The following is a 24757-nucleotide window of genomic DNA, read 5'->3' on the forward strand; positions in this document are numbered from 1 at the left end:
TTTACCACATTCAGTGATAGCACCTTTTCTCCCAATCAAGACCCATGATAAAATGCCCTCATTTTTAAAATAGCCTATAAAAAAAAAACAGATGAAAACATTTCAACAAAAGAAAACTGTAGACCTTAAAAAGCCTTCAGGGCAGTGGCAAGGGTAGTTCAGTGGTAGAATTCTCATCTGCCATGTAGGAGACCAGGGTTTGATTCCTGTACCCTGCACCTCACCCCACCTCCCCACCCCCCATACCCAAAAAGTCTTCAACAAAGTAGCAAGTTCAGCAATGATAATATGTTATGATGAAGTAAGGTATATTATGGGAATGCAAGGTTGGTTCAACATTTGGAAATCAATAAATTTAATTCACCATATAATGGACTAAAGAAAAAATGATCATTTTAGTGGTTGAAAAAATGTCATTTCAAACTATTCAACATCCATACATGTCAAAAGCTCTCAGCAAATTAGGAAGAGAAACAAATCCAAAAACTGAAAAAGGCACTTGACAAAAAACCTACAAATAATATTATTCTTAATGGTAGAAGACTGAAAGTTCTCCTTCTTAACAACTGGAGCAAAGAGGACATTTCTCACCACTTCTACTCAACATTGTACTAGAGGTTCTAGCCAGTAAAGTCAGTAAAGAGAAATAAATAAAAATATACAGATTGGAAAAAAAAAAACAAATGATGTATCTATTCCTAGATTTTGTATATTGCAGAACAATATACAAATATCAATTGTATTCCTAGGTACTGGTAACTAAGAATTGGAAACTGATACTTAAAAATAAAAGCATCATGCTTGCTTCAGCGGCACATATACTAAAATTGGAATGATACAGAGAAGATTAGCATGGCCCCTGTGCAAGGATGACATACAAATTCGTGAAGCATTCCATATTTAAAAAAAATAATAATAAAAGCATCATTAATAATAGCACCAAAAGAAAAACAATACCTAAATATAAATCTTCCAAAACATGTACAGGATCTATAGGCTGAAAACTACAGAACACTGATGAAAGAAATCAAAGAGCACTTAAATTAATGGAGATATATATTATATTTATGGATGGCAAGACTGATATCTTCATTTTAGTCTTGAACTATAGATTCAAGCCAATCCTCAAAAAAATATCAGCAAGCCCTTTTGTAGACAACCTTAAGCCAATTCTCAATCTTACATGGAAAATCAACTTTGGGGGAAAAGAATACATTTAGAGGACTCACATAAACCAATTTGAAGACTTATTATAAAATTAAGATAAACAAAGCAGTGTGGTATTGATAGAAGGACAGAAAAATAGAAAACTGGAATAAAATAGAGATTCTCAGAAAGAGAATCACATAAATATATTCAACTTATTATTAACAGAGGTGCAAAGATAATTGAATGGAGAAATTACAATCTTTAAGCATATGATACAAGGTCATTTGTACATCCATAAGCAAGTAAATGAACTTGACACAGAGTAACACACTGTGCTGGTTTGAAAGTGTGTACTCTAAAAAAAGCCATGTCCTTTAATCCTGATACAATGCTGTAGGGTGGAAATCTTTGATTAAATTGTTTCCATGGAGACTGCCTACTCAATTGTGGGTATGACCTTTTGTTAGATTACTTCTTTGGAAATGTGGTACACCCAATTGTGAGTGTGGCCTTTTAATGACATGGAGATATAACTCTGCCCATTCAAAATGGGTCTTGATTAGTTTACTGAAGTCTTTTAAAGGGAGAGACATTTTGAAGAAACTACCATTTCCTCAAAGCTGACAGAGATGCAGACATCTGGAGATACTCGGAGTGCCAAAAGAAAGAGAAGACGTCTAGACACTGATGTTTGTGGATGCAGAGCCCAGGAGAGGTCACCACGTACCTTCCTATGAGATGCTAAGCAGGCCAGAACCCAGAGTTGTGTTCCACAGGAGCCAAGTGAAGGCCCACAGATACTTAGGGTGGAAACCACTGGAATCAGAAGCTGAAGGCAACAGAACTCTGAACAAGGACCAACAGATGCCAGCCACATGCCCTTCCATGTGACAGACATCAGCTTTTAATAAGTTAAGGTATCTTTATCTGGATGCCTTAGTTTGGACATTTTTATGGTCTTAGAACTATAAACTTATAACTTAACAATCCCCATTTATAAAAGCCAATCCAATGGGTGCATGGGTGGTTCAGTGGTAGAATGCTCATTTTGCATGTGAGAGACCTGGGTTCGATTTCTGGACCATGCACCCAAAAAAAAAAGTCCAATCCATTTCTGGTATATCACATTCTGGAAGCATCTTACAAGCTTTTACAAGCATTTTACAAGACACATTATAGAAAAAATTTATAAGCATTTTACAAGACACATTATAGAAAAATTAACTGAAATTGGATCATACACATGCATATAAAATGAAAAAAAATAAGACTTTTAGGAGAAAATATTTAGGACTATGGGTTAAGCAAAGAGCTTTCATATATGACACTAAAAGCACAATCTACAAAAGAAAAATATTGAAAAAATGGACTATATTGGGCGGGCCACAGTGGCTCAGTGGCAGAGTTCTTGCCTGCCAAGCTGGAGACCTGGGTTCAATTCCCAGTGCCTGCCTGTGCAAAATCAAAAAAAATGGACTATATCAAAATGAAAATATTATATGACACTGTAGCACATGGAAAGACAAGCCACTGACTAAGAAAAATATTTGCAAATCTCATTTCTGACAAGGGACTTACATCCAAAATATACAAAAAATTTATAAAACTCAACAATAAAATCAACAGTACTCCTGGAAACTTGAAAAATATCCTAAGCACTATAAAATTTTACTTGGTAAGTTTGTTTTGCAGAGACTTATAACCTCTAGATTGTTCCAATGCCAGAGAACTTCTGAAACCCAGAAATACTGGACTCTCCAAGAATAACAACTGGTTTCATTGTTTCATTCCTCTGTCCCTTAATGACAATGCCCCTTTTCAGCCTTGAAGCAGTTAGAATTCTGAGTTGGTGCCCAGATATCCCTCAAGATGGAGAGATAATTATCAAATGAGAAGAACTGTAACAGAAATCAGAATTTAAGGGATGACTTTGATCACTAAATCATTATATAGATTATGCCTTTTTGCTTTCTGGCATATTGGAATAGATGAGGGAAATACCTGAAATTGCTGAATCATAATCCAGCTGTCTTGATCTCTGATAATGATGACATAGCCTTTATCTGCTGCTCCTATGATTGTAAAAACCTTGTGACTAACCTTCATTTGTACCAGTTATCCAGTTTTTCAACTTTGGAGTCTTGTAATCACTAAAAACAGCCCCTAATATTTATTAATGAAGGCACTTAGGTTAGCCCAGAACTAACCCACCCCAAGTCCAAAGTTCTCTTGATAACTGAGACTGGATCTAACCAGAGTGCACCTGCCTGATGTACAATAGCTTGGACTTTAACCTGCAAGTCATGTGTACCTCATTCTGCCATTTTCTTACACATGTTTTGTGAAGAAAATACATGTGTAAGCACGTACTCAATCTGCACATGCTCAATAATTAAATCATCTCTATTTATATCATCTGGAGCCACAGTGCTCATTATCCTAAACACTGAGCATATTTTTTTCTCTAATGAAACTATCAGAATTACTGCAGTTCAGAGAAACAGATTTTGGGCTGATAGGCCATCTGCTCTCCTACTGTGCACCTAGTAATAAACTCTTTCTCTCTTTGAAAAAATCACTCAACAATAAAGAAAAAACAATTCAATAAAAATGGCAAAGATGTGAATGGATACTTCCATACATACATATATGTATATGTATATGCATATATGAATGTCAAATAAGTATATGCTCAGCATCATAGTCATTAAGATGATGCAAATTAATCTACAATGAACTTCCAAAACACAACTATTAGAAACACAACTATTAGAACTACAATGAGCTTCCAAAACACAACTATTAGAACTATAAAAATTAAAAACAAAAAAAAACTGAAAATACCAAATGCAGACAAGAATACAGAGCAACTAGAACTCTCATACATTGTTAAACTACAAAATAGTACTATTATAGGCACTTTGGACAATAATTTAGCAGCTCCTTATAAAATTAAAGATACACTTGTCAAATGGCCCAGCAAACCCATTCCCAGGTATTTATCTAAGAAAAAAGAAAACTATGTTCAGAGAAGAGGCTGTATATGAATATTGTTGATAATTACTAAAAACTTGAAACAACCCAGATATCCTTCAACTGACTGGTGATTTAAGAAAACTATGGTATATCTATAATGGAAAAATAATCTGCTATAAAAGGAGCAAACTAGTACAAAGCTACGCTGGCCGCCCACGGAGGGTAAGCAACAGAGCGAGAACAACTACTGGGGGAGTAGAAATGATACAGAACAGCTCCCAGAGCCAAGACAGAGATCAAAAAGACAGTGTACCCCATCCTGGAACAGCTGACTGTCTGGGAGAACCAGCTCTGGTGAGATCTCCGAGGAGTGCAGGCTTTCCCGGGCGGGGCAGCAAGTGGCCGGAGTCCCTCCCTTCCTCCTTCCCAGGCCAGCTGGCAGAATTGGGCAGGTGGTCCCCTCAAGCCGCGGCGGCTGGCGCCCCCACCACACGAGGCCCACCGGATCAACTGAGAGAATTGGATCGGAAATCCCCAGACCGCGGAGAACGGTGAGCGGGGGGGTCCCTTCCAAAGACGTGACTCCCCAGTCCGGCTGGGAACAGTGCACTCTCCCGGGCTGCAGCGGGTTGCGCCCTCCCGCCATGCTTGGCGCCCTGGACCAACTAGGAAATTTGGATGGGCGCTCTCCTGGGCTGTGGTGACCGGCGACCCTCCCTGCGTTTGGACCCCCAGGCCAGCTGGCACTCTTCCAAGCTGCTTCAGCTGGCAAACCTCCCCCACGGCGAGAGTTTTCCAAAGTTAAAGGACCCACAGCATCTTTTACTGGTGGGACGCGCAGACAAACGTGTGCCACGAGCGCCACCTACTGGGCAGGATAAGAAAAACAGAACCCAGAGATTTTACAGAAAAATCTTTCAACCTGTTGGGTCCAACACCCAGGGAAATCTGACTAAATGCCCAGACGCCAGCAGAAGATAACAGATCACACTCAGAAAATTGAAAATATGGCCCAGTCAAAGGATCAAACCAATAGTTCAAATGAGATACAGGAGCTGAGGCAACTAATGCTGAATATATGAACAGAAATGGAAAACCTCTTCAAAAACGAAATCGATAAATTGAGGGAGGACATGAAGAAGGCATGGGCTGAACAAAAAGAAGAATTAGAAAAACTGAAAAAGCAAATCACAGAGCTTATGGAAGTGAAGGATAAAGTAGAAAAGATGGAAAAAACAATGGATACCTACAATGATAGATTTAAAGAGACAGAAGATAGAATTAGTGATTTGGAGGATGGAATATCTGAATTCCAAAAAGAAACAGAAAATATCAGGAAAAGAATGGAAAAATTTGAACAGGGGATCAGGGAACTCAAGGACAATATGAACCACACAAATATACGTGTTGTGGGTGTCCCAGAAGGGAAAAGGAGGAGAAAAACTAATGGAAGAAATTATCACTGAAAATTTCCCAACTCTTATGAAAGAAATAAAATTACAGATCCAAGAAGTGCAGCACACCCCAAAGAGATTAGACCCAAATAGGGATTCTCCAAGACACTTACTAGTTAGAATGTCAGAGGTCAAGGAGAAAGAGAGGATCTTGAAGCAGCAAGAGAAAAACAATCCATCACATACAAGGGAAACCCAATAAGACTATGTGTAGATTTCTCAGCAGAAACCATGGAAGCTAGAAGACAGTGGGTTGAAATATTTAAATTACTAAAAGAGAAAAACTGCCAACCAAGCCTCCTATATCCAGCAAAATTGTCCTTCAAAAATGGGGGAGAAATTAAAACATTCTCAGACAAAAAGTCACTGGGAGAATTGGTGACCAAGAGACCAGCTCTGCAAGAAATACTAAAGGGAGCACTAGAGTCAGACATGAAAGCACAGAGGAGAGAGGTATGGAGAAGAGTGTAGAAAGAAAGAAAGTCAGATATGATATATATAATCACATATATAGGCAAATTGGTAGAGGAAAATATTATCCAAACACTAATAACACTAAATGTTATTACTAACACTAAATTAGTAATAACACTAAATCAAAAGGCAAAATGGTAAAGGAAAATATTATCCAAACAGTAATAACACTAAATGTTAATGGACTGAATGCCCCAATCAAAAGACATAGACTGGCAGAACGGATTAAAAAACAGGATCCTTCTATATGCTGTCTACAGGAAACACATCTTAGACCCAAAGATAAACATAGGTTGAAAGTGAGAGGTTGGGAAAAGATATTTCATGCAAATAACAACCAGAAAAGAGCAGGAGTGGCTATACTAATATCCAACAAATTAGACTTCAAATGTAAAACAGTTAAAAGAGACAAAGAAGTACACTATCTACTAATAAAAGGAACAATTAAACAAGAAGACATAACAATCATAAATATTTATGCACCGAACCAGAATGCCCCAAAATACGTGAGGAATACACTGCAAACACTGAAAAGGGAAATAGACACATATACCATAATAGTTGGAGACTTCAATTCACCACTCTCATCAATGGACAGAACATCTAGACAGAGGATCAATAAAGAAATAGAGAATCTGAATATTACTATAAATGAGCTAGATTTAACAGACATTTATAGGACATTACATCCCACAACAGCAGGATACACCTTTTTCTCAAGTGCTCATGGATCATTCTCAAAGATAGACCATATGCTGGGTCACAAAGCAAGTCTTAACAAATTTAAAAAGACTGAAATCATACACAACACTTTCTCGGATCATAAAGGAATGAAGTTGGAAATCAATAATAGGCAGAGTGCCAGAAAATTCACAAATACATTGAGGCTCAACAACACACTCTTAAACAATGACTGGGTCAAAGAAGAAATTGCAAATTAGCAAATACCTCGAGGTGAATGAAAATGAAAACACAACATTTCAAAACTTATGGGACACAGCAAAGGCAGTGCAAAGAAGGAAATTTATTGCCCTAAATGCCTATATCAGAAAAGAAGAAAAGGCAAAAATGCAGGAATTAACTGTCCACTTGGAAGAACTGGAGAAAGAACAGCAAACTAATCCCAAAGCAAGCAAAAGGAAAGAAATAACAAAGATTAGAGCAGAAATAAATGAAATTGAAAACATGAAAACAATAGAGAAAATCAATAAGACCAGAAGTTGGTTCTATGAGAAAATCAACAAGATTGATGGGCCCTTAGCAAGATTGACAAAAAGAAGAAGAGAGAGGATGCAAATAAATAAGATCAGAAATGGAAGAGGAGACATAACTACTGACCTCACAGAAATAAAGGAGGTAATAACAGGATACTATGAACAACTTTACGCTAATAAATACAACAATTTAGATGAAATGGACGGGTTCCTGGAAAGACATGAACAACCAACTTTGACTCAAGAAGACATAGATGACTTCAACAAACCAATCACAAGTAAAGAAATTGAATTAGTCATTCAAAACCTTCCTAAAAAGAAAAGTCCAGGATCAGACGGCTTCACATGTGAATTCTATCAAACATTCCAGAAAGAATTAGTACCAACTCTCCTCAAACTCTTCAAAAAAATCCAAGTGGAGGGAAAACTACCTAATTCATTCTATGAAGCCAACATCACCCTCATACCAAAACCAGGCAAAGATATTACAGAAAAAGAAAACTACAGGCCAATCTCTCTAATGAATATAGATGCAAAAATCCTCAATAAAATTCTAGCAAATCGTATCCAACAACACATTAAAAGAATTATACATCATGACCAAGTAGGATTCATCCCAGGTATGCAAGGATGGTTCAACATAAGAAAATCAATTAATGTAATACACCATATCAACAAATCAAAGCAGAAAAATCACATGATCATCTCAATTGATGCAGAGAAGGCATTCGACAAGATTCAACATCCTTTCCTGTTGAAAACACTTCAAAAGATAGGAATACAAGGGAACTTCCTTAAAATGATAGAGGGAATATATGAAAAACCCACAGCTAATATCATCCTCAATGGGGAAAAATTGAAAACTTTCCCCCTAAGATCAGGAACAAGACAAGGATGTCCACTATCACCACTATTATTCAACATTGTGTTGGAGGTTCTAGCCAGAGCAATTAGACAAGAAAAAGAAATACAAGGCATCAAAATTGGAAAGGAAGAAGTAAAACTATCACTGTTTGCAGACAATACGATACTATACGTCAAAAACCCAGAAAAATCCACAACAAAACTACTAGAGCTAATAAATGAGTACAGCAAAGTAGCAGGTTACAAGATCAACATTCAAAAATCTGTAGCATTTCTATACACTAGTAATGAACAAGCTGAGGGGGAAATCAAGAAACGAATCCCATTTACAATTGCAACTAAAAGAATAAAATACCTAGGAATAATTTAACCAAAGAGACAAAAAACCTATACAAAGAAAACTGCAAAAAACTGTTAAAAGAAATCACAGAAGACCTAAATAGATGGAAGGGCATACCGTGTTCATGGATTGGAAGACTAAATATAGTTAAGATGTCAATCCTACCTAAATTGATTTACAGATTCAATGCAATACCAATCAAAATCCCAACAACTTATTTTTCAGAATTAGAAAAACCAATAAGCAAATTTATCTGGAAGGGCAGGGTGCCCCGAATTGCTAAAAGCATCTTGAGGAAAAAAAAAACGAAGCTGGATGTCTCGCGCTGCCTGACTTTAATGGCATATTATGAAGCCACAGTGGTCAAAACAGCATGGTATTGGCATAAAGATAGATATATCGGCCAATGGAATCGAATAGAGTGCTCAGATATAGACCCTCTCATCTATGGACATTTGATCTTTGATAAGGCAGTCAAGCCAACTCACCTGGGACAGAACAGTCTCTTCAATAAATGGTGCCTAGAGAACTGGATATCCATATGCAAAAGAATGAAAGAAGACCCATATCTCACACCCTATGCAAAAGTTAACTCAAAATGGATCAAAGATCTAAACATTAGGTCTAAGACCATAAAACAGTTAGAGGAAAATGTAGGGAGATATCTTATGAAACTTGCAATTGTAGGCGGTTTTATGGACCTTAAACCTAAAGCAAGAGCACTGAAGAAGGAAATAAATAAATGGGCGCTCCTCAAAATTAAACACTTTTGTGCATCAAAGAACTTCATCAAGAAAGTAGAAAGACAGCCTACAGAATGGGAGATAATATTTGGAAATGACATATCAGATAAAGGTCTAGTATCCAGAATTTATAAAGAGATTGTTCAACTCAACAACAAAAAGACAGCCAACCCAATTACAACATGGGAAAAAGACTTCAACAGACACCTACCAGAAGAGGAAATACAAATGGCCAAAAGGAACATGAAGAGATGCTCAATGTCCCTGGCCATTAGAGAAATGCAAATCAAAACCACAATGAGATATCATCTCACACCCATCAGAATGGCCATTATCAACAAAACAGAAAACGACAAGTTCTGGAGAGGATGCGGAGAAAGAGGCACACTTATCCACTGTTGGTGGGAATGTCAAATGGTGCAACCACTGTGGAAGGCAGTTTGGCAGTTCCTCAAAAAGCTGAATATAGAATTGCCATATGACCCAGCAATACCATTGCTAAGTATCTACTCAAAGGACTTAAGGGCAAAGACACAAATGGACATTTGCACACCAATGTTTATAGCAGCGTTATTTACAATTGCAAAGAGATGGAAACAGCCAAAATGTCCATCAACAGAAGAATGGCTAAACAAACTGTGGTATATACATCCGATGGAATATTATGCAGCTTTAAGACAGGATAAACTTATGAAGCATGTAATAACATGGATGGACCTAGAGAACATTATGCTGAGTGAGTCCAGCCAAAAACTAAAGGACAAATACTGTATGGTCCCACTGATGTGAACGGACATTCGAGAATAAACTTGGAATATGTCATTGGTAACAGAGTCCAGCAGGAGTTAGAAATAGTGTAAAACAATGGGTAATTGAAGCTGAAGGGATACAGACTGTGCAACAGGACTAGATACAAAAACTCAAAAATGGACAGCACAATAATACCTAATTATAAAGTAATCATGTTAAAACACTGAATGAAGCTGCATCTAAGCTATAGGTTTTTTTTTTTTTACTATTATTATTACTTTTATTTCTTTTCTCTTTATTAACATTCCATATCTTTTTCTGTTGTGTTGCTAGTTCTTCTAAACCGATGCAAATGTATTAGGAAACGATGATCATGCATCTATGTGATGATGTTAAGAATTACTGATTGCATATGTAGAATGGTATGATTTCTAAATGTTGGGTTAATTTCTTTTTTTCCGTTAATTAATAGAAAAAATATAAAAAAGAAAGCATAAGAACACTGCAAAAAAAAAGAAAAAATTACCTGCTCATATGTACCCAGCAGTACAGCTTTTAAAATCTTTTCTATAAAACTGTAGGTACAAGGGTAGTTCAGTGGTAGAATTCTTGCCTGCCATGTGGGAGACCCAGGTTCGATTCCTAGCCCATGTACCTCTCAGAAACAAAAGAAACAAGCAAACAAATGAAAGACAAAATAAACAAAAATTCAGCAAATGGTGCTGCAGTAAATGGATACTCACACGGAAAAAGAGTAAAATATGATCCCACCATACAGTATAAAAACAAACAAAAAAAACAAGAATGTATGTTGTTTAATTTTGTTTATGTATGTTGCTTTATTTTGTTTATTTTTTTAATTAATAAATAAATTTTTTTTAAAATGGAGCAAACTAATGATTCATGGAACAGCATGGACAAATCTTAATGTGTATTTTACCAAGTGAAAGAAGTCAGACACAAAAGTCTACTTACATATTGTGTGATTACATTCATATGACATTCTCTAAAAGATAAAACTAAACTTAAGGGGCAGAAAGTAGATCCATGCCAGAGATGGGGGTATGGGGGCAGGCTTATTACAAAGGGGCAATATGAAAGAATTTTGAAGGTGATGGAACTGTTTTAAATCATTACTATGATGTTGGATATATGATTCTGCATTTACTGAAACCCTTTATATCAGATAGAGTAAATGTAACAGTATGTAAATTTTTAAAATATACACAGAATATGAGGTGAAACCTAAAATAAAATATAAACTACAACAAATGGGAAAAATACAAAAGCTTAAAATTCCACAAAATTTGTCATATTCTTTTCTACAAGCCATCTTTCAAGACGTTATAACACACCATTCTGTTATGAAACTAGTCATAATGACAAGTATATGTGATATGACTCTACCTCCAAGAATATTTCTCCCTTTAAGGTATGAATTATTGTACATATGGAAACCTACACTTTGATGATTGTTTATGCAGTTTATAATTCTTCACATAAACCACTAGTATTACTTTGAGTAGCTAATACCCACCTGTTGAGCTTTTTCTTCCTGACAAAGCTTAAGGAAAAAATATTAAGTCTGGAAGAGATGTTAATAGATTAGAGCTCTAGATATATCTGATTTTCTCTATATATAAATGATGCCTTTGGTTAACAGCTTTCTGTTCCACTGCTAGCACCACAATCTTGGCAAAATAATATACCGGTGGGACATTAATGTGCAGCAGGGGGGCACAATGTGTGTGGAATTGATCACATATTCAGGAAGCACTGTTGAATTTTCATGGACCATGGAGCAGGAATTTAACGATCTTCTCTCATATATATCAGGCTGATTTGGAAAATGAAATTGGCACAGTGACACAATCATTACTTCAAAATAATTTACCACCACCACAGAGCTTTTAATATAGTGACAATATTGCTCTTTCTTGTGCTGGCTTAAAAAGTCAGTTTGAAAGGAAAATCAAATTATGTATTTTCTTTGGCATGCCAAGCATTTGATGAATCTATTATGATAGAAAAGCTAGGCATGTCAGAGCATTGGCATTGAAGCTTAATAGCATAGCCCAGTCCCAGAAAGCTGCTTATATAAAGCTTGGGTAATATAAATAGCTTTATTTGTTCAAGTTTTTATTCACTTTATGTAGAACTTTATAGATTTGCCCCTTTAAAATTATGGCATTAGAGAAACGAAAATATTTCCAATTTGAAATGGAGAACAATGAAGACAAGCATGTAAGATTGTGTGCATATGTGTTTGTATGTGAAAAAAGTAGCAAGAGCAAAAATAAAGTTAGGACTTAAAACTATATAACCTGTCACTGTCACCTAATCTAGCACAAATATTTCCAATCCTCTGTAGAAGTCATACCTATTCCACACGTGAATATACATGATCCTAACCTTCAAGTTATGCATGTTTCTCCTTTAACTATCACTATTAACATTAAGTATCCATTTCACAAATATCTCTTATACCTTGATTCAACTACTTAAAAGGAATATATATTCACTCTATTTAAATGAAGGAAAAAATGAAACATATCAAAAGCATTAGGCTCTGGACACAGAACCAGGAGTTATCCACCCTACAAATCCCAAATAAATGGACTTAAATACAATATTTTAAAGTCCTTGCTTTGTCTTAATTGTTTTTTTTTTTTCTGTTGCTGTGCACTAAGTATTTATGTGGGCGGGGAGGTTGTTACAAATGCAATCACCCCAATCCTAAACATGTTGTTGGAATTAAGATATGAAGAGCTAGGAAAATTCTTGGTAACCCTTGACTTGTTATTTTATGCAGATCACAGGTTAGTTTGAGATGGGGGAAAATACCTTGTAAATTGAGAAGTATGGCTATTTCTTTATAATAATATTGAACCCACAGTTGAAATTCCAATAAAATCTACTCTCTGCTAGAGATAAAATGCCAGAGAGGACTTCTGGGTCAAGATGGTAGCTTAACAATGTGCGCATTGTAGTTCGTCCTCCAGAACAACTACTAAATAACCAGAAACAGTACAGAACAGCTCCCAGAGCTATGATAGTGACCAGACACACAGCGTACCCCAGTCTGGACCATCTGGACTGGCTGCGAGCACCCCCCAGAACCGTGAGTTCCCAAAGCTGCGGTGGCCAGTGCCCCTCCCCCACAGGCCACTTCCCAGAGGGGAAAGGAAAGGACTTTACCAGCAGCAGGGACTGGGCACAATCAAACACCAATTGTGGAACTAATTAACAAATTCTGACTACTAAAAATAGGCCCCCAGCTTAGGTGAACCTGATCAAAGTGGAGGATGCTCATTTTTGCCCCAGTGCCAAGGGGGCAGGACTGACAGAAAAAGGGGGGGGGGGAAGAAGGAAACAGAGGTTTTTGTGGCTGTGTATCTACAAAGGCTTGACTGCCTCTGGATATAGCGGAAGGACTTTTCAGGCTGCAACTGCCCCAGGCATAGGCAGAAGTGAGCTCTTTGGGGGGCTTGTCTGGAGCCTGTGCCTTCCCCAGAGGAGGGGTGAAGCCCCACCAAAGTGGAATCCCTCCATCAAGGAATTCAGACACCAGTGCTTGGTAATTTGAAGCCATTAAAACCAGCCTACAACCTCTCCTCTGTCTCCACCATGCCCCCAGCAGGGAGAGTCTGCCAAAGTTAAAGGTGCCACATCATCTTATGCTGGTGGGACCTGCAGTCAGACAAGCATCACATACTGGGCAGGATAAGAAAAACAGAGTCCAGAGACTTCACAGGAAAGTCTTTCAACCTGCTGGGTCTCACCCTCAGGGAAAACCGACGCAGGGGACTCTTTCCTTCTGATAGGAGGCCAGTTTGGTCTGGGAAAATCTGGCTGGGGTCTATAATATCTAAGTAGACCCTCCTAAGTGTGTGTGGGGGAATGGCACCACACAAGCAGGGCAAGAAACAAGAAAACAAGAACTGAAAAATTCTCCTCTGTTAAACAAAACTTAAGCTAAGGGTACAGATTAAGCTGAACGGAATGTCAAAGAACAGATAGAAAACAAATTCATCCAGCAAGAAAACCCTAGATAAAAGAAGTGAAAGCAATCTCCAGAATAAATTAATTAAGGTAATTAAATACCTAGAAGCCAGCAAAAAATAACAAATCACACTAGGAAAATTGAAGATATGGCCCAGTCAAAGGAACAAACCAACAATTCAAATGACATACAGGAGCTGAAACAATGAATTCAGAATGTATGAACAGACATGGAAAACCTCATCAAAAACCAAATCAATGAATTGAGGGAGGATATAAAGAAGGCAAGGAAAGAACAAAAAGAATAAACTGAAAGTCTGAAAAAACAAATCACAGAACTTATGGGAATGAAAGACACAGTAGAAGAGATGAAAAAAACAATGGAAACCTACAATGGTAGATTTTGAGAGACAGAACATAGGATTTCTGAACTGGAGGATGGAACATCTGAAATCCAACGAGAAACAGAAACTATAGGAAAAAAAATGGAAAAATATGAGCAGGGACTTGGGAAATTGAAAGACAATATGAAGCACATGAATATACATGTTGTGGGTGTCCCAGAAGGAGAAGAGAAGGGAAAAGGAGGAGAAAAACTAATGGAGGAAATTATCACTGAAAATTTCCAAACTCTTATGAAAGACTTAAAATTACAGATCTAAGAAGTGCAGTGTACCCCAAAGAGAACAGATCCAAATAGACATACTCCAAAACATTTAATATTCAGAATGTCAGAGGTCAAAGAGAAAGAGAGGATCTTGAAAGCAGCAAGAGAAAAGCAATCCATCACATACAAGGGAAGCCCAATAAGACTATGCACAAATCTCTCAGCAGAAACCATGGAGGCGAGAAGACAGTGGGATAATATATTTAAATTATTAAAAGAGAAAAACTGCCAACCCAGAATTCTATATCCAGCAAAATTGTCCTTCAAAAATGAGGGAGAAATTAAAACATTTTCAGACAAAAAATCACTGAGAGAATTTGTGACCATGAGACCAGCTCTGCAAGAAATACTAAAGGGAACACTAGAGACAGATATGAAGACAGAAGAGAGAGGTGTGGAGAAGAGTGTAGAAAGGAAGACTATGAGTAAAGGTAAAAAGAAGGAAAATTAGATATGACATATAAAATCCAGAAGGCAAAATAGTAGAAGAAAGGACTACCCATGCAGTAATAACACTGAATGTTAATGGATTAAACTCTCCAATCAAAAGACATAGTCTGGCAGAATGGATTAAAAAACAGGACCCATCTATATGCTGTCTCTACTCAAAGGACACGAGGCCAAGGACACAAATGGACGTTTACGCATCAATGTTTATAGCAGCATTATTAACAATTACCAAGAGATGGAAACAGCCAAAATGTCCATCAAAAGACAGTTGGCTAAACAAACTGTGACATTTACATAAGATGGAATATTATGCACCTGTAAGACAGAATAAAGTTATGAAGTATGTAACAACATGAATGGACCTTAAGAACGTTATGCTGAGTGTGATTAGCCAGAAACAAAAGGACAAATACTGGATGGTCTCACTGATATGAACTGACATTAGTGAATAAACTTGGAATATTTCCTTGGTAACAGAGACCATCAGGGGATAGAAATAGGGTAAGATATTGGGTAATTGGAGCTGAAGGGATACAGATTGTGCAACAGGACTGAATATAAAAACTCAGAAATGGACAGCACAATATTACCTAACTGTAATACAATTATGTTAAAACACTGAATGAAGCTGCATATGAGAATAATAGAGGGAAGAGGGCTGGGGCATAAATGAAATCACAAAGAATGATAGATGATAAAGATTGAGATGGTGTAATCTAGGAATGCCTAGAGTGTATAATGATAGTGACTAAATGTACAAATTTAAAAAATGTTTTTGCATGAGGAAGAACAAAAGAATGTCATTACTGCAGTGTGCTGAAAATAGATGGTACTTAATATTTTAAAATTTCAACTAATGTGTGAGACTAAAGCAAAAAATGTTTATTTGGTACAAATCTATACTTTGACTAGTGCATCTTCTAATATAACTTTATGTAGATAGTTGATTGAACACTTTAAGTACATGGAACTTTGTATAGGACATGAGATTTTGTTGGTTTGTCCAGGTGATGCCATGATGAATCCCAGAGTGATTTGATCAGTGAGTGGAAAAGTATTTGCAAAGTCCCCTTTGGGGAATGGTGAGAACGGGGGAAAACTCAACTTCCCCAAGTTGAATTCTTGATATTCTCACAAGCAGTGTGGACAACCAAAGCTACAGCCCCCAGTCTTAGGGTTTGTTCACATGAAAATTACCCCACAGGGGATAGGTCAAGCCTACTTAAAATTAAGCCTAAGAGTCACCCCCAAGAGAACCGCTTTTGTTGCTCAGATGTGGCCTCTCTCTCCAGCCAACACAGCAAGCAGACTCACCACCCTCCCCCTGTCTATGTGGGACATGACTACCAGGGGCATGGATCTTCCTGGTGGGATGGGACAGAAATCCCAGAATGAGCTGAGATTCAGCATCAAGGGATTGAGAAAAACTCTAGAATGAGCTGAGACCCAGCATCAAGGGATTAAGAAAACCTTCTCGACCAAAAGGGGGAAGAGGGAAATGAGACAAAGTGTCAATGGCTGAGACATTCCAAACAGAGTCGAGAGGTTATCCTGGAGGTTATTCTTATGCATTAAGTAGATATCACCTTGTTATCCAAGATGTAATGGAGAGGCTGGAGGGAACTGCCTGAAAATGTAGAGCTGTGTTCCAGTAGCCATGTTTCTTGATGATGATTGTATAATGATATAGCTCTCACAATGTGACTGTGTGATTGTGAAAACCTTGTGTCTGATGCTCCTTTTATCTACCTTGTCAACAGATGAGAGGAACATATGGAATAAAAATAAATAATAGGGGGACAAGTGTTAAAATAGATTTAGTTTGAAATGCTAGTGATCAATGAAAGGGATCAGTAAGGGGTATGGCCTGTACATTTTTTTTTTCTGTTTGCTATGTTTTTCTGTTGTCTTTTTATTTCTTTTTCTGAATTGATGCTAATGTTCTGGGAAATGATCATGATGATGAATATGCAACTATGTGATGATACTGTGAATTGCTGAGTGTATGGGTTGGGAATGTTTGTTTCTTGTAATTTTTTTTTAATTAATAAAAAAAAAAAAAGCCAGAGAATTAAATTTTGAAATTTCATTCCTTCACTTTAACACTGTATCCCTTTTCCAAGAATTCAGCTAGTAAAAATGAGAGTAGAAACAACTTATTTTTCAGAATTAGAAAAACCAATAAGCAAATTTATCTGGAAGGGCAGGGTGCCCCGAATTGCTAAAAACATCTTGAGGAAAAAAAACGAAGCTGGAGGTCTTGCGCTGCCTGACTTTAAGGCATATTATGAAGCCACAGTGGTCAAAACAGCATGGTATTGGCATAAAGATAGATATATCGACCAATGGAATCGAATAGAGTGCTCAGATATAGACCCTCTCATCTATGGACATTTGATCTTTGATAAGGCAGTCAAGCCAACTCACCTGGGACAGAACAGTCTCTTCAATAAATGGTGCCTACAGAACTGGATATCCATATGTAAAAGAATGAAAGAAGACCCGCATCTCACACCTTATACAAAAGTTAACTCAAAATGGATCAAAGATCTAAACATTAGGTCTAAGACCATAAAACAGTTAGAGGAAAATGTAGGGAGACATCTTATGAATCTTACAACTGGAGGTGGTTTGATGGACCTTAAACCTAAACCAAGAGCACTGAAGAAAGAAATAAATAAATGGGAGCTCCTCAAAATTAAACACTTTTGTGCATCAAAGAACTTCATCAAGAAAGTAGAAAGACAGCCTACACAATGGGAGATAATATTTGGAAATGACATATCAGATAAAGGTCTTGTATCCAGAATTTATAAAGAGATTGTTCAACTCAACAACAAAAAGACAGCCAACCCAATTACAAAATGGGAAAAAGACGAACAGACACCTACCAGGAGAGGAAATACGGATGGCCAAGAGGCACATGAAGAAATGCTCAATGTCCCTGGCCATTAGAGAAATGCAAATCAAAACCACAATGAGATATCATCTCACACCCACCAGAATGGCCATTATCAACAAAACAGAAAATGACAAGTGCTGGAGAGGATGCGGAGAAAGAGGCACACTTATCCACTCTTGGTGGGAATGTCAAATGGTGCAACCACTGTGGAAGGCAGTTTGGCGGTTCCTCAAAAAGCTGAATATAGAATTGCCATACAAGCCAGCAATACCATTGCTAGGTATCTACTCAAAGGACTTAAGGGCAAAGACACAAACGGACATTTGCACACCAATGTTTATAGCAGCGTTATTTACAATTGCAAAGAGATGGAAACAGCCAAAATCCATCAACAGAAGAATGGCTAAATAAACTGTGGTATATACATACGATGGAATATTATGCAGCTTTAAGACAAGATAAACTTATGAAGCATGTAATAACGTGGATGGACCTAGAGAATATTATGCTGAGTGAGACTAGCAAAAAACTAAAGGACAAATACTGTATGGTCCCACTGATGTGAACAGACATTCAAGAATAAACTTGAAATATGTCATTGGTAACAGCGTCCAGCAGGAGTTAGAAACAGGGTAAGATAATGGGTAATTGGAGCGGAAGGGATACAGACTGTGCAACAGGACTAGATACAAAAACTCAAAAATGGACAGCACAATAATACCTAATTGTAAAGAAATCATGTTAAAACACTGAATGAAGCTGCATCTGAGCTATAGGGTTTTTTTTGTTGTTGTTTTTTACTATTATTACTACTTTTATTTCTTTTCTCTATATTAACATTTTATATCTTTTTCTGTTGTGTTGCTAGTTCCTCTAAACCGATGCAAATGTACTAAGAAACGATGATCATGCATCTATGTGATGATGTTAAGAATTACTGAGTGCATATGTAGAACGGTATGATTTCTAAATGTTGTGTTAATTTCTTTTTTTTTTCTTTCTTTCTGTTAATAAAAATAAATAAATAAATAAAAATTTTAAAAAAATGAGAGTAGATCCTACAATATATAAAATTCTGCCATAAAGAAGTGAGTCAAATGTCACAGAGTTAAAATAGTTACAAGATCTGATATTCTGCAAATTATCCACAGACACACAGTCTGAACATCCCAATTATCCTAAATACAGTTAGCCATAACTTCCAGTGTAACAGGAGATTTTAAGCCAACAAAAATAGCAACAATATCAACAAATTAACCTAACCAGGTATTACCTATAAATTATTACATTAATTCCTGGTATTTAACCCCTGACACCACAGAAATCACTGATTAACTGACTCTAGACTTCTTTCTAACAGGTTTGCCTCTATTTTTCATTTCTTCACTATATCTTGGTTTTCCAGGATGCTAAGACAAATGCTACACAATGGGTTGGCTTCACAACAGGAATTTATTGGCTCTCAGTTTCAGAGGATAGAAAGTTTGTTTCCTCCTTGGGTCAGTAGCGTTCCAACTGGCTTATGTGTGCATATGTGTCTGTATGTGAAAAAAAGTAGCAAGCAAGCCTTGGGTTTCATGGCCTTCCCATCACATGGTGATGTCCTCTCCTTTTTCCTATAGGTCCATGACTTCCAACTTCTCCCCCTTCATGACTTTCTCACTGTGGCTTTTTCTATAAGGCCTCAATAGTAAGATTAAGACTATCCTGACTCAGCTGGCCACACCCTGACTAAAAATAACATCTTCAAAAGGTCCTATTTACAAGGGATTCACACCCACAGGAATGGATTAAGACCAAGGATGTTTTTCTGTGAATTCACCAAATTCAGAGTTTGCCAAATACTATAGCTATTATGGACCAGATATTCTCTAGATGATTGACACTTAAAATAATTAATATTGAATTATTCCTATGGGAAAAACAGGGACAATGAGTATAAAATATGTTAAAAAATCATAATTATACAAGGTGCTATGACAGAAGTGCAAAAAATTAAAAACTTGAAACAGTAGTAAATATTTATTGGAAAGTATTCTGGAATTAAAATTTGCAATTACATTTAAAGGGTAGTATAACAACAAGATAAAAATAGCAGAATATGAAGATAAAATTGTCATTTATTTGCTAAACTGTGTCAGGTTCTGTAATATGTTCCTTCCAAATGCTTTGTTTCCTCCTAATGCAATTCTATGAGTTATTAAGTGAAGGAACCAAGATTTGGACTCAGGACAGGTTGAATCAAGTTTACTTGCTGTATCACATTGTTTCAGCTGTTCAAGTTTATTTCCACCATAATTACATCAGGACACTGATAGACTTCAGACTACTGAAAAAAGGATTTTTTAAAAGGGAATGTGATTTAAAATCTCATAGGCAGTTCTAATTTCAAACACAAAACGTTAATCCTCTCAAGTGTAGGATACTCTATTTTAAAAAGTAAAGAAACTGCATTCATACGTATATTGCTGAGCACATGCACAATGAAAATACAGTGACTCTGCCCTTTAATAATCCTGTTTACCACCCATCTTGTAATAATAATGTAGATGTCAAGCGTTCTAAGACAAGGAAAAACTTACAGGGTTTTCTGTTTTATTTCTTCATCCAGCTTAGTGAAAAATATCATCAATACATGCGGGGATATACCTGTTAGAAACAGGGTTTTAAGTGAGAGCTAAACAAACACAGAAAAATGTGAACCCCTAATAAATAATAAAAACATTCTTGTATGTAACTGAATAATTTCTATGAAAAATTATGTGTGAAGTCCTGGAGGAAGAACTCAATTTGAGAGTTCTTGGAAAGAGAGGCCAAAGCAGTACTAACATGAGGAACCTGCTAAACCAGAAGCTAAGCAGAGATCCAGCACGCATGGACTTGGTTCCACACTTTGAATTCTGCTGTCAAGCATTCACACCTTCGGTAGATAAAAGGTAATTTTCAACAGAATAAGGATGGTGTACATCTCAAAAATTATACCAGTAAACTATGACAGTTGTTCTGATTAATTGTTGTACTGTACTTATTTTACAAAGTTTGAGTATCAACTACTAAACATATCCCAAGTGCTATTCTCTGTACTGCAGAGGCTCACAGCTTCTACCCTCAAAGTGCATTCATTATTGCGCAAATATCAAAGACAAGGGTATGAATCATTCATCAGACAAGACTAAATGATAAAATATACAAGAGAGTTGCAGGGGTTCACCAAAGAAGGCATGGGCAAACTATATGAAGAATTTTCCTGAAGGAAATGTTGTTTAACTGGGGCACTAAAGGATAGTAGATTTCATCATGTAAAAATGGGTTTAGGAAGAAGTCGGAGGCTGACTAAGCCATTAAAGAATACATGGATTTTGTCATATAAAAACGGGTTTGGGGAGGGGTTGGAGACATCCATGGTGAAAAAAGAGGGTGAGCAAAGTATAAAGCTAGGAATGGGAATGCAGAGTCTGCTGGGTTCATATCTTTAGCTGGAGAGTCACTGAAGATTCATGTGCATTGGAGAGGAATGATGAGAAATGGACTTCAGAGAGATTTAAACTCTGAGTAGGCCAAATGGCAGGAATGAAAACAGTAAGTTATTATGCAGCCCACACAAGTGATCATGGGGACTGAACATGGGTGAGAAAAGTATTGAACCTGACAACAACGGACATGACTATCAAATCTAAAGGTATAAATAAATATATACAAAACATTTGGAGTGAAGACAATTGAAATAATGTTGTGGCCTTTAACCAAAATTTCTGTTCCATAAGGAGAGGGTAAATTTGGACGATTGAGTTTAAGATCTTGGGAAAGCGGCTGTGTTCAGCTGAAAGGCATTCAAATAAGTTTGGAGCTTGGGAAGAGGGCAGGGCTGAGTTGAGGATCTGGGGTCCATCGCTATTGAGACAATTAAAGCTTGGACAACTTCCTCAAAGCTGTGGATGTGGACACTTTCGTAAAGGGAAATATTAGAGAAATTACAAGAAATACAGAAAGAAACTTCAGTAATATTTACATTTATTTAAGGGACAGAAACAGGAGGACAACCTAGTCATTAAGCATATAGAGTGTCAGATAATAGGAACAAATGCAGGACCATACAGTAAAAATGGAAAAATGAGGAGGCATCAAAGCTAATAGTTATCAGGGACATATGTTTTAATTTATTTAATAAATTTATTAAATTAAAATTGAAAAATATTAAATTTTGTTTTATCAATGCAACCTTAAGTTTAACCTTAAGTTTAACCACTTTATGCTTTGATTTACTCATCTGTAAAATGGGATAATATATCAGCAAACTCATTTTAGCAAACTAAAAAATTAAATGAGTTAACATGTAAAATGCTTAGAATAATGCCTGACACTTAGTATCTGCTGTTTTCATCATTATAATACTTTCATTTTAGTGATGAAACTGAGGCAAAGGATTAAAGAGGAAAGATTGAGTTTATATGTAAGTGAAACCAAAGAGAGTATCAAGAAGTAAGTGATGTTCATTAATAACAAAAGCTGAAGAAGATTAGAATTGAGAGAAGCCAACAGGTTTGTCAATACAGGGATCATTTACTATTAGCCATAGAGCACCTATAATAGAGCAGTGGGAGCAAAACCCAGAGGTCAAGTGTAAAGATAAAAGTACTCTAGTTATAAAGATGGAAATTTTCAGCATGCTTTTAGGGAACTAGCCATTCATGCTGATGAAACTCATCGACTTGCCTATGTTCCAAAAAGACTATGCACACAATTTACATATATATATATACCACAACACGTATTGCATTATATTATTGCAAACCATCATTTACATAATGTCTACATCTCAATAATCTTTAAGAAAGGGTCAATGTCTTTATCTCTGCGGTACCTAACACAAAACTGATCACATATGAGTTGCTCGATAAATGCTGAAATAACAAACAAAACTCTAGGCAGAGATAATAAGTAAGACAAAAGCAAGGCTATCACCATGGACAAATATGCAATTTGAAATAAATTAAAAATATGTAACCTCTTTCTTCTGAAATTTTATTAATTGTACTTACCTACTTGCTTAAATTAGGCTTTCAATGTCACTATTATATAGAGACCTTTAACAACATAAATTCATAAAATCCCTTTTAGATAGAACCCACATGGTATAGCAGCAAGTGAGCATTTTTTCCAAGATGACTTCATGGCATGTGTAAGTCCATGCCCTTGAATATGATTATATACTGGTATATTCTTAACAAGGGACTGTGTGCTGCTGAAATGTCATGACAGAACTGCAAAACTTATCTCCTGTCAACCTAGACCATGGTCCCAACTGCCACAATCTGCCAGAACACAGCTTGGTGATTCTTTTTTTAATTGGCTTGTAAGTCTATTGCTGTTTTCAGATGAAGGGTGATTTGGCTAATTAACAGTCTTGTGGGTTCTTTCTCATTCTGTAGCTGGAAATGAAAATGACTCACTCCCAGTTAGTTTAAAAAAGGCTAAAAGAAACTCATGTCTGGAAATAGCTGTTACAAACTTTTACAAAATAAAATTGGAGTTGACAGATGTTTCTTCGTGTAAACAGAGAGTTAAGGTTGAGTTTGTTGTAAACAATGCTATATGGCAATATTTACTGAGCACATAGTGCACCAAGTGCTTTAGTAGAGACTGGGAAGATACAGAAATACATGACATAGATTTTGTCCACATAGAGCTTACAATCATCTTGAGCAAGACCAGACTAATGATTGAAAAATTTATCAAGCACATTCTCATACATATTCATACCCTCATTACTTCCTAGGACCCATCAAATAATCTCCAGATTAGTTTTTCTTCAGTCAGTTCAGTCTAGTTCTTTATATTATTAACAGAGAAGCATTCCTAAAGTACAGATAATGTGCTACTATTTTTCTTAGAAACTTACAATTTCCTGCTATTATAAAAGAATAAAATCCACCTCCTCAGGAGAGTGTACAAACCCCTTCATGACCTGTTGGCCACCAAGCCATTACCAGTCCCCTACCTTATATTTAATGACCAACAACATTTGGACATTAAATTGAAGTTCTATAATAAACTACACTGGTTCTCTTCCTGGATCAGTTGCTTGTGTCATTCTCTCTGCCTAATATGCTCTTCCATTCACATGGTGGACTTAAATTCTGACTTTACATGTTGTTCAGTTGCAACTGAACAACAGAGATAATGAGAATAGGTTCAGTGTGCTTACTTTTCTCAGGGTTATAATCAAGGGTTTACAGGTAAAGGTCTAATAATCAGATATCCACACTCAATTTTTAGAAACCCCTAATTTGTAGCACTTTTCCATTTCCATAGTATAAATACCCCCAAGATGACCAATTCAACATCAAGCTACCAATTTGACATTACTGAACATAAAGTTGGGAAAAGATGTCTCAATTAACTTTCCCGAACCAGTGTGAGCTGCCTCTAGCACAAAGTTGGTTAAATACAAGAAAGTTGCATACCATTTATAGATTACAGAACTCTCTGTAAATTATGATAATACTGACTTGTACATTACAGCTGGAAAAAAATGTTAAATAACTCCTGGAAAATTTCTTTTTTAAAGTCTTACAAGTGAGTTCTGATAATTCTCAAACTTATTTGCACACATGATCTCTGTGAAATTGAATCACACTGAATCAACCAAAGGTCTATTTGTACCTTTATTTATTCAACTGTCTACTCATCTGATAGATATATCAGGTTATTTGACTTGAAAACCTATGTCAGTGTTTCCTGGGCAACATTTTATAAGAGGAGGTAGAGTTAC

At 36.5% G+C, this 24757-nt stretch overlaps 1 non-coding gene across 1 annotated transcript; it reads left to right on the top strand.

Annotated features, from left to right (window-relative positions):
- The first annotated feature begins 801 nt into the window (after window positions 1–801).
- LOC143689162 (U6 spliceosomal RNA) lies at window positions 802–904 on the top strand. Its single transcript, XR_013178625.1, has one exon. It is a non-coding gene; the product is annotated as a U6 spliceosomal RNA (small nuclear RNA).
- Window positions 905–24757: the final 23853 nt, after the last annotated feature.

This window comes from Tamandua tetradactyla, chromosome 6 (genome assembly GCF_023851605.1).
Source record: "Tamandua tetradactyla isolate mTamTet1 chromosome 6, mTamTet1.pri, whole genome shotgun sequence".
In the NCBI taxonomy this organism is placed as follows: Eukaryota; Metazoa; Chordata; class Mammalia; order Pilosa; family Myrmecophagidae; genus Tamandua; species Tamandua tetradactyla.